This window comes from Mesocricetus auratus, unplaced genomic scaffold, assembly GCF_017639785.1.
Source record: "Mesocricetus auratus isolate SY011 unplaced genomic scaffold, BCM_Maur_2.0 Super-Scaffold_100024, whole genome shotgun sequence".
NCBI classification, from domain to species: domain Eukaryota; kingdom Metazoa; phylum Chordata; class Mammalia; order Rodentia; family Cricetidae; genus Mesocricetus; species Mesocricetus auratus.
The window spans coordinates 30,697,421-30,712,780 of record NW_024429205.1 but is presented as its reverse complement, the minus strand read 5'-3'; the positions used below and the strand labels follow the sequence as shown (position 1 = coordinate 30,712,780).

Sequence of the window (15,360 nt, the reverse complement as noted above, 5' to 3'; positions counted from 1 at the left end):
TAATTGTGTTGTTATAAAATATCCTTTTAAGGAACACATCCCTCCCCAAGCCACTGTGGAGATAAAACCCTGCTTCCTTCCAGCAAGTTTAATGAATAATTCTGAATCATTGTGTGGGATGAATAAATGATTTAATAATGAGCATCAACAATCATCTCCCATTGTTGCATTAATTTTTGTAAATGGGATGAGGTAAATGAGGAGGAAGGGCTGTCACCATACAATAGACCACCATTTGTGTAGGATTGTGCTCCGTGGTCCCAAAACCAAGAGCTTCCAACCTCAGGTTTCCCTAGAAACAGATGCTTCCTATTTCTACTTTTGAAATCAATAAGGGGGGAGCTTCTTTGTGTGGTACAAAAATGCTGTCAATAACTGGTAGAAATAAACAGGTACCAGGGCAGGACAGATGCACAAACGAGAAGCAGCACCGGTTATTTCCAGGCTTCTTTTGCTCTGCCTGGGGATAATCAATTTCATCACATCCAAGGGATGTAGAAATTGCTTTTCCTCTTAATTCACCTGCTACCTCATTGGAGTTGCAAAGACAGATCTTAGATAATGAAATCTGGGCTGAAGCTGGACATCATCGTCTCGTTCCTCAGACTTCTCTCCACAGAAGGTTAATATGTGACCCAATTAATTCAGATGCAGTTTAAAGATTCAGTCTTCAAACAAACAAACAAAAACAGAAGTCTGGCTCTTTAGCTGTCCATGTTTCCCTTTAAATGTCTCCATAGCTTTTCTTTCCCCTTGTTCTCAGTACAGAGCTTAAGGACTGTGTAATAAAGAGCCTGGAGCACATTTGGCAATTACGACAAATTTCAGCAAGTTGATCTTTCAGGCAAAAGTTAATGGGTAATTTCACAGGCTAGTTTCATCTCTAGCATTTGTGTGCTTTTTAACAAAGAAACAGAAAGAAAAGGTGAGCCCTTAGCCTTTGGTTTCGGTTTTAGGATTTCGGAGTTTTTAAAGAACGAAGAGGTCAGATTTCCAGGGCCGCACTATAGGAAGTGAGAGAATGTCAGGCCTCCTCTGTCTCACCGTTGTACTGAAGCTGTTGATATCCTGAGGCCACCAGGAAGTAAGGTCCCTGCTGTGTTCACAGGTGGAAATCCAGCCCTGAGCCTGTCACACAGTAGTTGCCCCTTGATCAATGATGGCATATTGGTTAACAGGAACAGAGCCTAGCTTGACTCATTTCATCCTAGCAGCTGCATCACTGGTGATGCCCACAGCACCTGTAATGGTCAGCTGAGTTCTGGATGGGAAACACACTGCCAAGAGCCCTGCTGCTTACACAGGGTCATGCCCGCATACTGATGGGGTCGTGCAGCTCAATGCAGGGTTGGGCAAACAGGAAAACATTTCTGAACTCAAACTAATCAAAATTTAACTCAAAATCAAGCCCATCACAACTCAAAATGTTTCTTGCAGCATTGGTGTTGTGCTGCATTGGAGCACACAGCATCGTTGCAGCCTTGGTTCTGAACACTTAGGCCAGGCAGTGGTGGAGCATGTGTGTAATCTACAGAGTGAGTTCCAGGACATCCAGGGCTATGCAGAGAAGACCTGTCTCAACAAACCAAAGACAAGCAAGAGTAGCTGACCACTTGATGTGCAAGCACTACACATACGATCACATCACACAACAACCGCAAATGCTGTTACCAGAAGTATCTTTGCTCAGATTCCAGATTGTTTTTTGTAATGAAATGCAGGGTTTTTAAATGTACACACAAAGTGTTCTGCTTTTGTAGAAGCATAATAGCTTAATTGCAGAAAACAAAGATGATTGTTTCCTACAGTCATTCCTTAGCATGTAAGAACCAAATTAGTGTCTTTGGATGGTGTTATGTAAGCATGTTTTATTTTAAAAGCTGTTGTTTGAGTTTCCTTTAAAATATGTTAATGGTTTGGTTTGGGGTTGTTATTAGAACAGAATTTACAACAGTTTCTAAAATGTCCATAAATGTGTGCATCTGCCTTTTCATACCACATATTTCTGTGAGTTGACATTTCCAGCATTGTAGCTACAAAATCAAGATATCCACTCTGCAAAATGCCTTGTGGTATCAAATATTCAGCCAATATTTAATTCTCTTTTTAAATTTTTACTTTTTATTTTATGTGTACAGGTATTTTGCCTGCAGTGTGTCTATGTATTATGTGCGTACCTGGTACCCACAGAGGCCAGAATGGTGTCAGATCCACTGGAACTAAGATTATAGATGGTTGTGAGCCATTCTGTAGGTACTAGGAATTGAACCCAGGTCCTCTGGGAAGAGCAGCCAGTGCTCTTAACTGCTGAGCCATCTCTTCAGCCCCCGCCCCTAAGATTGAACTCTTCAAGTAAAGATAAGCAAGCACACCCATTTCATTAGTGTGTAGATTTGCTCTCATCTTTAATAAATGACAAAATTATACATATATCAAAGGATCACGATAAAATAACTTCGTGATTTGTTGTCAATGATTTTTATTTGCATACCTAGCTTATATTTCAGGGCTGTATAAAAATTTCTCAAGTGAAATGGTATCATAAATAGAGAAGAAGCACTTGCCTAGAGTAGATATTAATAGACTTTTTCTTGAAAAACATTAGTCTGTAAGTATTTCAGGTTTTACTGACCTGAGATATCAGTAGAGCTAATCAGCAATGCTTTTGTAATATGGAATTGGCAAAACATAACATGCATACAACTGGTTATAGCCATGTCCCAACTATTTTGAAACAATGGGTGGCGGGCCAGCCCCTGTCTGCAAGATGTGCTCCCTTGCAGCAGGCACTTTTGCTGCCTAAGTCCTTGGGTAGACAGTGTGCATGTCTAATCCCAGAGAGCTTCCTGAAACCCACTGTGGTAATGTGGTTGGCTCACTATGGGGTCTGCCCACAGAGAGCCTCCTCTGGTTCTCAGTAGACTGTATGCCTGGGTGAGCCCAATATTATGCCTGGGGCCTGTGATGTAGTTTAGAGTAGAGGTCGGATGGGAAGGCCCATAGTGACACTTCAATGTCTGATGGTTGATGTTTATTTTAACTTGTTCTAGGAAAACATAAGTAGTTTAGTAACTTAAATACAGATACTAAGTGAGAAATAGTATATCTAGGATACCAATAAGGGAAAAGTTACAAAATGGTTCAGGGAGGCTTATGTGGGGGCAGATGGGACAGGAGTGTAACAGGGCAGGTAAGCCCTAGGTCATGGGTTGAGAGGGACCTTCAGCCTCATCACCTGGTGGCCCCTTAGCCAGGTGGCATCTCTTTCTGCTTTACATTGTCTTTGTGAAACAGGTTCTCATCCTCACCTCAGCGTTGGTGCATCAGATAAAATGAAGCATGTCCTAGAAGTACTAGGCACCATGCCTGTACATAGTGAGTGCTTTGTAAAGAGCTGTTGGCCATGTGCCACCCTAAACTGAGGTTCCTCAGCTCCCCGTTAACGAGAAGGGTGTTTCCTAACCCAAGCACACTGGCTTCCTTCTTTAAGGGATCACCTGAAACTCTCCAGGTAGAGCAAGGTGTGCTCCGAGCACTGGTGAAGTCTGCTAGGGATAGAGTTTAGACCAAAGCCTTTTGGCTCCTGGAGTGTATGGGAAATTAGACTACTTTGAGCCTGAGATTCTTTAGAATAGATAAGGAATGTGTAATCTTTTTAGTTTTATTTAAAAAAAAAAAGGATCACTAGAAGGGGTAGAGCAACAAAATTAGATTTCCTTTGGAAGCTAACAAATACTAATTAATTTAGTAATTAAATAGTTAATTTAGCAATTAACTATTTGTTAAAGCACACACTTCATCATTGTACTAGAAAACAACCTTTGTTGCATAATTCTATAGTCAGAATTTCCAAATGAAGAAATCGCCCCACGGAGCCCTCTGTCTGAAGTGCATTTTTAATAAGCTTATCTTGGTGGCTTTTCTTTTCAGCCAACTTTGTAAAAGACCAGGCAAGTGTCCCCTTCTGAAGCATTCACAGAAGCCCAAGCTTCTGGGGCCAGATCGACTTGGTGAATTTCACTCTCTTTAGTTTGCCTTCTAGCATGTAGCCATCCATTCATTTTTCTGGTCAGCTTTATGTTTTGATCCATTCACTGTCAAACATCATACTTCATAGTCACTGGATGCCTGCATCTCCTTCACCATAAAAGATAAAAGACCAACTGCTGAAGCTACATCTGGTGTGAAGCGGTGGATTTCATTTCTCACTTTGGAGGTATCCTTAACAGTTGGGCTAATTAAAGTTAAAATCAAGTCCTGATGGTAAATATTTATAAATTGAGAATCTGGCGTGTGAATGTGTTCTACTGATTCCTGAAGTTAAGTCAGCCTGTATTCACTCAGCAAACAGTGCAGGCTCCTCAATAGCACCCAGCCCAGATGAATCAACAAAACAGGTAGAGGTTCCTTCTCCGGAATGCCAGATCCTGTGCGTGCATGTGTGTGTGTGTGCATGTGTGTGTGTGCGTCTGTGCGTGCATGCGTGCATGCGTGTATGTGTGTGTGTGTGTGAGTGCGCGCGCGCGTGTGTGTGATTCCCCTTGGCCTGGATATCAGCTGACCAGCAAGCCCTAGGGCTCTGTCTGTCTCCACTTCCCAGTTCTGGAATTATACAGGTGTACCACCACATCTGGATTTCTTTTTAAATGTGTTCTGATAGTTGAACTCACCTTCTCATTCTTGAACAGCAAGCACTTGACTAACTGAACCATTCCCCCCAGCCTTCAGATCATTCCTAGAGTGCAAGTTGAAAGTGTTGATGGAAATTGCATTGCAACATTTCAGAATGGAGCTTCTAAGCACAGAAAGAAGCAGACTGGTTTTGTGAAGGAAGGATATTCTGTCTGCTCTTGCAGATCGTGTTTTTAAATAGCTGTTAGCATGCTTCTGAAATGCTCAGTAATCCTGCAAAATCTGGCTATCCTAGTATCTTAGCCCATTTTCTGTGTTGTAACTGAACACCACAGGCTGTCATTTATATCAATAAAGGTTCTATTCACTCATAGTTCTGAAAGCCAAAAAGTTCAAGACCAGGAGGCCACATCATCCAGTCCTTTTCACTGGTGAGGATTTCCTGTAGTCCTAACGCAGTATAGGATGTCACATGATGAGACCAGCATCCTATCCCAAGTCTCTTATAAACCCACAAACCCACAAAGCCCACCCTTGTGTGCTCATTCTCTTGATACCTCACAATGAGTCTGAAACCACACATAGCATGACTTCTTTGTGGAGACATTTGACCCATAGTCCCTGTTTGAACAGAGCACCCTAACTTCCTCTCCAGTTCAAATTCTCCTCCATCGCTGGATGCGTCTCCACTTCCCAGCAGCACAGTCCAGGTCTGGGACCTCACCGTGCAGAATCACCTAGACTTTCTTGAATGTTGCTGCTTTTCTTTTTTCCTTTCATATTTGTGGGGTCTGTGAGATGGCTCAGTGGATAGCGCCATTCATCCTCAAATCTGATGGCGTGTTCAATCCCGGGAACTCACATGATGGAAGGGGTGCTTTGAATCCTCCAAGTTGTCCTCTGACCTCCACACATATATGTCATTGTGTCTGAACACATGGCAAATAAATAAATGTATAAAAGATGTTAAATGTTTGCATATTGATGATGACCTTGGAAGTAAGATAATAGTTGGGCAATATTCCCTTGGATCAACACAGTCCTGGTCCGTGTGGTGGTTTGAATGAGAATGTTGACCTCCATAAGCTCATATGTTTGAATGCTTGGACCCTCGTTGGTGGAACTGTTTAGGAAAGATTGAGAACTGTGTCTTTGTTACAGGAGGTGTGTCACTAGAGGCGGGCTTTGAATTTCAAAAGCCCACTCCTCTCCCAGTTAGCTCTCTCTGCCTCCTGCCTGTTAAGCACTTTGCTATTGTGCTAGCATTATGGCTGCCAGCCTGTTGCCATGTTCCCTGCCGTGATGGCCTTGGACTCTTCTGGAACCATGAACCCCAAATTAACCCGTTTCTTTTGTGAGCTGCCTTGGCCATGGTATCTTATCACAGCAACTGAAAAGTAACTAAGACTGTCCCCCATCCAAGCCCATCACTACAGATGCCGCATTCATGGCCACAGTACAAGTGAGGGAACCAATCAAGACATCAATAACTAGGAAGGAGGCTGCCCAAGTCTTGTCTCTCTGTTGTACTGGCCTGCAAACTCAGGGCCTAGAGGTCAAGTTCTCATTGGGGTTGCAAAGCTATGTAGCAGGGTGCTGGCCTCTAGTCTCTAGACCAGTGACTGCCTCTAGCTGGTACTCATTAATGCAAATTATGGCTGTTAAATGTTGTATTTCTCATTTTCATCAATCTCATTATTATTACTTAGAAACAACTGAAATGACTTAACATTACAAAAATTGAGACTTAGGGGACACATTTTCTTTTTGGTACCTTTAGCATAATGATATTAATATTGGTTGGGGCCTTGTCTCTCTGTGAGTATTGATGCTATCCATCTCTGCTGACTACTGGAGGATACCCTTGTCCCTGCAATGGCCTCACCCTGTCTCCAGTGAAGAGTTAAATTGATGGGGTAACCAGCCTTCTTGAGGATCCTTTTTAATGTGCACATTTAAAACAATGACTAGAATATTACTAGTTACATTTAGTAAATGCTACATGGCAAGTGCCATTGTGACTTTATACATCTAAGAATACCCTAAAGGGCAGGTCAAGTAAGCGTTCCAGGCAGTCCGGAGACTTGTCTGAATGAGTGTCCTTAGTGTCCATGGCCAGCAGGGGTGGGGAAGGAGACACAGCTATGTAGGACAGCCCCCATAAGCTCTTCTACCAGAGCCTCTGCTGGGAAGGAGCTAGTCTGCCCAGCCTGGAAGCTTAGCACATGAATGTTCCAAGGACACTGTGCTAAATGAGGTTCTAGAATATCGCACAGGGCCTGAATTGTGATTACTTATAACTCCCCTGTGGGCTCAGCAAGCAGCCCTCCACCCACCCACCCCATGTGAAGCCTCTCTCTTTCTCCTCTCACCTTGAACATATGAGCAAGCTGTGCTGTTAATGGTCTTTGTTGAAAGAGAGGGATCCAGGATCCTAGCCCCCATAGTGCTTTGGGGATATAAATCCTGGTGGGCACATTAGCTGAGAACTGTGGACCTCAGGAAAAGGTCACTTAAAATAGGAACTATGGCTTCAGAAAGAGGAATAAAATTAAAAGAATTTAAAATATGGGCTTGAGACATCTTGAGAGACAAATGTATTTGTGTCAGTTTCTTTATATCAGTTATGATAAACACTTGCAAAAGCAACTTAAAGGAGAAAGGGCTTATTCTGGCTCTTGGGTTAAGGGGAGGGTTCATCATGGTGTGGAACTCAAGGCAACAGTAGCTTGAGACAGCTGACCACATCTAGTCCATGGTCAGGAAGCAGAGTGAATGCTACTTGGCTCACTGTCTTCATTCATACAGTCTCAGTCAGGCACTGGCATTACCCACAGTGAGCATGTCGCACCTGCTGTGCAGCTTGCATCCGAGAATGTAGCGAGGTGGTTGGGATAGATGACACAGAGACCAGTTGGTTGCTTTAAGAAAACTTTATGCTTCCCAAGTTGGCTTAGGAGGAGACCCCAAGTCCGCTTAGGAGAGAGAGCTCCCCAAGAAAAAAAGAGCTTCCCTTTTTAAGGACTTCTGCCATCCATCTACATACAATTCTCCAACAACTCTCCCAGACTTCTCACCCTCCTGGCTGGTGGTTTAATCTCTGGCCCCAGAATCAGGGAGAAACAGCAGGGGGGGGGGACAGGAAGAAGCATCTAGCCGTAGGGGGTGTCAAAGTCATGGTGTTTCAGTGAGCGAGCCCTTATCTGAGCCCTATCAAGAGCTTTATAGCACTGAATTGTTTTCAGTAAACATTATCTCACAGCTGCCTGCTCCCAGGCCAAAGGGGAAGTGGGTTTCTGCTCAAGGTCTGGTGTCCCCACATGAGCAGGTCTTACCAGCTCAACTGATACAATCAAGCTAATCCCCCACAACAGTCCACAGAGTACTCCCAGGTGACTCAGGCATGTGTTGGGTTGAGAACACTAGCCATCAGATTGTTTGTGGAAAGATGTTACTGCAATGTACCATCTCAGAGTGAACAGAGGACAGCTATCCCTGTGGGTGTGCCATCACCATCTCAGAGTGAGCAGAGGACAGTTGTCCCTTGCAGGTGTACCAACACCATCTCAGAGTAAGCAGAGGAGTGGGTAGGTGTTGCTTGGCTACCCTGGCCTGAATTGTCTGAAAAAGACTCATTGAAAGCATCTCTAAATTTTGACAGTAGCATAGTTGAAGGCTGTTTTTAGATTTAATTAGTTTTCCTAAGAATCGCCTTATGAGTTTGTCAGTAGTCCAGTCATTGGCATCTCTGGAAGGTATGTGTCTATATACACATGAATGCATGTGTTCATTCTACCAGAGCTTCTCTGGTTAGGTCACCTCCAGTTTCAATACTGTATGAAGCCCTGAATCGTTAGTGTCCTGTCATAATTGATGGCTGTACAGGCTTGAGGGGAGGGTGATTAACATCTTGGTTTGTAAACAGTCTAGCTGTTAACATTTTCTTGTTACTAAGAAATAACACAAAGCATTATTTCATGCCCTCAAAAATGTTCTTCAAGTGTCCTCTGTGTTATACATGTTCATGTTTCTTTAACTGTTTTGCCATTGTTGGACATTTAGGATGCTTCCACCTGTTCTGGGTGATAAATGCTGCTATGAACTTCTTTGTGCACAGACAGGCTTAAATCTTGGGATGCTTGCCTGTGTCCTGTTTACAAAGTCAGTGCCTGAAGGTGGTCTCGGTGTGACTGTGGCCTTTGTTGTAGAGACTCAGCATCTGTCTGGAACTCCTGGCACTGGTGTGTCACTGCTGGTTTTGTCTTTATGCTTCTCAGCATGTGTCACATGGTCTCTGGAAACTAGGGGGACTAAGGTGAATAAGCCCTCCATCACCTCTGAGAGGCTCACAGCCTAGGGCAAACTCAGGGAAACGGCTGAATTGTCACCAAAATGGCACTTCATCATGCTTTATATGAATGAGGTGCCATGTAACATTTTCAGACATGCATACATTGCATAACATTAAATCACATCAAATCTCTCTCAAACATTTATTTTTTTTTTAAGAGTGAAATTCTCAGAACTGGTTTTTTGTCCCTCTAGTGGGTGGCACATTCCTTCTATCTGTAGTCATCAGCTTTAAAGAACTTCTGATTCCTTCTGGATGTAGCTTGTACTCACTCCTCAGCCCTTCCCAGAGCCCTCTCTCCATGTGAATGCTTCTCCCTGTGAACCACACTTGAAGAATGTACGGGCTCCTTGCATGGTGACCTGTGCGGTTCTCTTATCATGTGAGGTGCCTGGCACCTGTGCTCCTGGGTGAGTTCCATGTTGGCAACAGTTCTTGTCTCTTTTTTTTTTCCATTCCCTAGGCCCACAACTGAAGACCCTGTGCCTTTAATTTATAGGAACATTAGTCTCGTGGCAGTGTGGCCTGTGCTGTCTGTCCTTGACAAGATAAGAATACTTTCATGTGATGGTTCTACCATTGCAGGGGAGCATTGAGGTCCAGTTCCTGGTTCTTTGGCCAGGTTATGGAGTGGCCATTATTTTTTCTTCCCAAAAGTTTCTCACTTGAACTTTTAATGAAATGTTCTTTATTTTTATTTGTATATATTAGCTGTGCAAAGAATGGGCTTTGTTCTGGCCTTTCCATATGTGCAGTACACTTAGACTGCTTAATACCCTCTTATCACCTTCTTTTAGCTTCTTGCCCCCCTCTTCTGCTTTCAGGTCCCCAAAATAGTCCATGTTTTTTTATTTCATCTCCTCCCCCAGATTTCATGTATAACAGTGTAGGCAAAATCTCTGTCTCACCAGCCAGCTCCCACATAACCACATCAAGACTTCCTATTAATTATAAATGATCAGCTAATAGCTTAGGCTTGTTACCAACTAGCTCTTACAACTTAAATTTACCCATATTTCTGATGTATGTACTACCACAGGGCTCAGTACCTCTTTCCTCCAAGGCACATTCATCTCCTTCTTCTTTTTCATCTCCTGGTGACTCTGCCCTTCTTCGTCCCTGTGCTCTCTTTTTCCCTGTCCACAAATCCTGCCCAACCACTTCCTGACTGGTTATTCACCATCAGCTCTTTATTAAACCAATGAGAGCAACACATATTCACAGGGTACAAAAATACTATTCCATAATGTAAGAGAAAACTTACTTGTCTTTTTTTGTGTGTGTCTGGCTTATTTCACTTAACATGGTGATCACTACTTCCATCCATTTTGCTACAAACAACATGATTTGTTCTTTGAGGCCAAATAGATAACCACTGTGTATATGTACCATATTTTCTTTATCCAGTCATCGTTTTATGGATACATGGCCATCACTGCCTAGCCATTGTGAATGGTGACATGATAAACATGTGTGCTGGTATCACTATTGTGTGCTGAGTTGGATCCCTTCATATGTAGTTCAGGAATGGTATAGCCAGGTCATATAGTTCACCTGTTTTTAGTGTTTTTAGAGACCTCTATGACAATTTTCACAGTGACTAACAAGTTTTTGTTTCCACGAGCAATGTATACAAGTGCCTTTTCCCTGAAAATCCTCACCAGTCTTGTGGAGGCCACTGACCACCCCCACCAGCCTAAATTCTAGCCAGGCCTAGGTGTAAAGCCAGGAGCTTCAGGGATGAAAGATGCTTTGCTATTGTTATAATATTCCTATCTCACAAACAGTGAGGAGGCTTGTGGCATGCTGTCAGTGAGTGGCAGCCATATGAATGATGTGATACTTTACTTTTTGTGCTCTTCTCTAATAAATAAAGAAATGTTTTGAGGGAAGGTGTCCGTGTTCAGTCTACCAGGATGTTCTTTATCTTATGTCCTTCCTCATAGAGTCCTGGTTTTGTTCAGGACACCAGCACGCGCACACACACACACACACACACACACACACACACACACACACACACACACATCTTATGATGATGTGATCAGAAGTTGGCAGGCTATATCTGTAAAGAGCCAGACAATGCAGATTTGGGTTCTGTAGAGTTAGAAGCAAAACTGGACCCAACACAGGAGCCTACACACAACCAGGAGGAAACATTAGAAGAATTCTTCACTCATAGGCCATAAGAGAAATAGTGGGTGATAATAAATGACCACTGGTACTTTATCTGAGGGCAGTACTTGTCCACTAATCAGTTCTCTTCCAGAAATCACATGGGTTGCCTTTCCCACACCTCAGGTCCTATACCACAGGGAAAGCAAAGAGATCTTCATTTTCTGTTTGGGTTTTAATAGCTCACACTCTGCCTCCAGTATGTATTATCTGTTCCTCACCTCCTGAATGTGTCTGGAGATGACAGCCACTGTGTCTGTGTCTTTCCTACCCCAGTAAGGAACCCGCATGGAGCTGCCTTGGACTACAGTCTGGGTTCTGCTGAACATAAGGCACCTGGGGAGGCAGTTCCAGTAACTTCATAGTCATTGACAGACCCTAAGTCATAAAACTCCAACTCAACCAGGAAACTTCTGGAGCTCATAGCTATCAGGCAGAATCTGCTCATTTCTAAGCACCTCCAAAGATAACTCTAAATGATGTTTACAACTTGTAGCCCCAGAATGAGAGTTGCTGTTTTAATAAGTACAGAGTCCTGGATTACTTGGAGTTCTACGAAACAGGAAACTCCACATTGCCTCGTCCAGAGGAAAAGATTTATCCCCATATGCAGAGGTTGAACAGGGTCCTTGAGGTCTTAAGAGCCCTTGTTACTCTTGCAAAATATCCCCATCATCTACCTGGTGACTCACAACTATATATAACTCCAGTCCCAGGAGATCCAAAACCTTATTTTGACCTCTATGGTTACTGGACACCCACATGATGCAGGCAAAATACCCATACACCAAACAATTTTAATTAAAAATATTTTTTAAGTTTGCCAAGCATTTGGAAAGGAAAGAGGCATCAGAAAGAGAGCACAGGGCAGGCAAAGGCCAGAACTGCAGGATAGCCCTACTAGATGAGGGCCTACACTGAGCTACCGGTGACTACAGCACAAGGAGATACTGTGTGATGTCACAGAACAGGAGCCAGATAAGGATCCTGAAGTGGGGTGCCCTGAATGCCTTCCTAGAATTGATATGGTTGGGTATTTGCATTTGGGGAGGTGTCTTATTCACAGAGCCTCATTTTGTGCTGGTTTGTTGAGGCTGCCACTCAGGCTGAACACTCTCCATAAACCCAACTGTGGCCTCATGACCCAGGTCTGGAATTTAGCAAGTAAAACTTCCATGAAGACTTGGTTTGTTGGTCATTTCGTCTTCCAGATTAGAACTTGAATGCAATGTCCAGAAACCTCATAGCTCTTTTATGTTATTGAAGACAAAAGCTACAATCCCAGAATAATAAAACATAAAGAGAAAAGGAACCTGGGCCTTAATGAAACCTTCAAGTGGTCACACCCACCTAACCTGGATGACCCATCCACCTCTCTTAGGGCACTGACAGATCACAACTAAACATAGACACAAGCTTTGGTTAAGTCTCTCTGGCCACTAACAGTTGACTATCATCCTAACACAGGTAGAGTCAAAGGGGACAGCAGACAGGCATTCACTGTCGAAAACTTTAAGGTCCTCAAGGTTTTCGCTCAGGGTCCAAAAAGAGATGCCACAATAAGCATAGGATCTAAGTCTGAGGGCTGTAGAAAAAGAATCTTCTCACACCACGTTCATTCTATTTGTGTGCTCTTTATTGTTCTGTTTCTACTGTAATAACCCTGTCCTGCTCCTCACGTCTCCCTGTTTCTTCTTTTTCATCTTCGTTTTGCTGCACACTTATTATTCCTGCACTCTTAGCCTTTTACATTGCTGCTACTTTCTGCCAGCTTCTCCCTCCAGCCTCTCTAGTTCTCTTCTTTCCAAGAAAACACTCTCTCCCCAGAGGTTTTGAAGCAAAGGACAAGAATTACAGAGTTAGCCTTTCATTGGTCAGAAGGACATTCCTGGGCTAATCGATAAAGGCAGAGCCATAGCCATGGCAACATAAGGTCCCAAGGCCATGGTAGCGAAACTGAGACCAGACAGAGAGGGCACAGTGCACAATGACGACTTTAAGACACAGATCCATTGTTAGTAGACGAGAAAGTGAAGAATGGGCATGCTGGAAGGTTAATGTGAGGTTAGCTTGGGACACCTCTTTCCTATCTGCTGGAAGAGAATCCAGGGCACTCTTGTTCTCTCTCTCCTCTGAAAGGTGCGGCTCAGCAACTTTACACACACCGTAATTCTTGTCCTTGGACATCTGTGAATGTCTCAGATGAGTTCTCTTTGCCTGGACACTAACACTGTCCAACTGTCCACCAAGGAAGATAACTGCAGGGGGACAAATTTCTAAGTTTATACAAAGATTTGGTTGACACAGTAGGGGTGTTGATTGTGATTACTTTTTTGCCAGAATCACACATTTCTGGGTGGAGTCATCCAATATGCCAATTCATAGGGGAAGTTGTGCCCAGTAAATGGTTAATACACTGCTGGAGTTTGGAGGATGAATCCCACCATAGAAAGGGGGTGCCAGGGCTGGAGAGATGGCTCAGAGGTTAAGAGTACTGTCTGCTCTTCCAGAGGACCTAAGTTCAATTCCCAGCAACCACATGATGTCTCACAACCATCTGTAATGAGATCTGGTGCCCTCTTCTGGTGTCTAAGCATAGAACACTATATGTATACATAATAAAAATAAAAATAAAAAAGAAAGGGAGTGCCAAGGCGTCACAGGGAATTTACAGTAAGGACAATGACTATTCATACAGCAAACACCCCTGTGTGTGGGCCCCTCTGTTGGAAAATGATGCTGGTAGGTTAGCTCCATGATTTGTCAGCTGCATTCTCACTGCATAATTCTGTGGCCCATAGCAGTTCATAAAGAGCACTCTGGGAGTGAAGAAGAACTAATGAACCAGGAAGGGGATATTACGGTGACCCCCCATCCCTCTTTCAAGCCACTATGTGATGGGCATTTCATTGCATAGGCTATCAATGTGTTCTTTAACGGACTCCTGGTAGGAGTTTGTCCTTCCACAGGTTTTAAAGCAGAAGTGGGCTTAGCCAAGGTGCTCCTGGCACGTGTACCTTTCACATTCTGTAGTACTGTTCCCTTCATGGCTCACAGCCACCTCTGTCTACCTCCCTCTAATATTTTTGGATGGGTTTCCAATTTGATACATGAACATTGCATCAGTCAAAACAATCTTTTTAATGAGCCTCTTGTCCTGACAGCTGTGTTTAAGACAGGGCATGGGAAGCGTAATAGAAGTGTAGAAAATTGTCCATGTATCCAAGCCTTCATGCCTGCCCCACACTCCATCTCTTTCCCAAGCCTGCTCTCTTCTTTTAAAAATACAGAGGACATTATGAATGGCGAGAAAGATGTAATTTATGCAAATGAAGGAAAAAAGATCTCCTGATGAGATAGTTGGAAGATGAAAAACGTAATTATCAAGCAAGGATTAAATATGTGACTCGCAGCTTCCTGCCGTGCAACACATCCTGCTGACCCACAGCCACATCTCATTCACTTCTCACTTGATTTCCTCAGTGACTCTGGGTGGTTCATGCTGAGCCTGCCTTCCAAACGAGGGAAGCAAGGCCTGCAGATGTTGAAGCATGTGCCCTCTCACTCAGCTTGGCCCCGCAGAAGTAAGCATAGAACATGCCTTCCTGGCACTGATACTAATAAAAAAGAACCCTCTTGTAACTCTCCACGGATTTTGGGTGCTCCGCCCACTCAGAAGGAAATCAACTTAAAAGTTGAGTATCTTGTGTTATGAAGGGGATTCCAGGGCAGGGTAGTAAACAATGGTGCCCAGGCTAAGGATTGGTGCTGGGTGCTAATCACACCTCCTGGGCAGTGGGTTCCTAGCAGCTGCCAGGCACCTCTGGGCTCTAAGAGTGATTATTTCCCAGCACCACTGTTTCCGGCTACAGAGTAGAGCTGAGTGTTCTGCATTCATAAAGTGTGTGTTCCAAGGCCTGGCATGGGAAATGCCTTGCTACAAACAGGAACATTGTCCCCTTGCACCCACCCTAGGGGTTACTGTAATGGTACTAACCTGTGGAAACTTTTACAGAAGAGCCTACTATGTCCTAGGAAGGCTGTACATACACTGGTCTCACTTTTCCCTCAGCTGCTTCTTTGTCACCAAGAAGCATGTGCCATCCTCTGTTGGTTGCCATTAAAATATAACTTCATTAATATTTAGATGAGGCAAGTATAATTTCCATAGCTAATTCTTAGACCAAAAAAAGAAAAGGTGT

At 43.5% G+C, this 15,360-nt stretch overlaps 1 protein-coding gene across 1 annotated transcript in view; it reads left to right on the top strand.

Annotated features, from left to right (window-relative positions):
* Cpped1 (calcineurin like phosphoesterase domain containing 1) overlaps positions 1 to 15,360 on the top strand; it is a 117,472-nt gene that overhangs the window by 82,220 nt on the left and 19,892 nt on the right. The gene's annotated exons all lie outside the window — the stretch shown is intronic.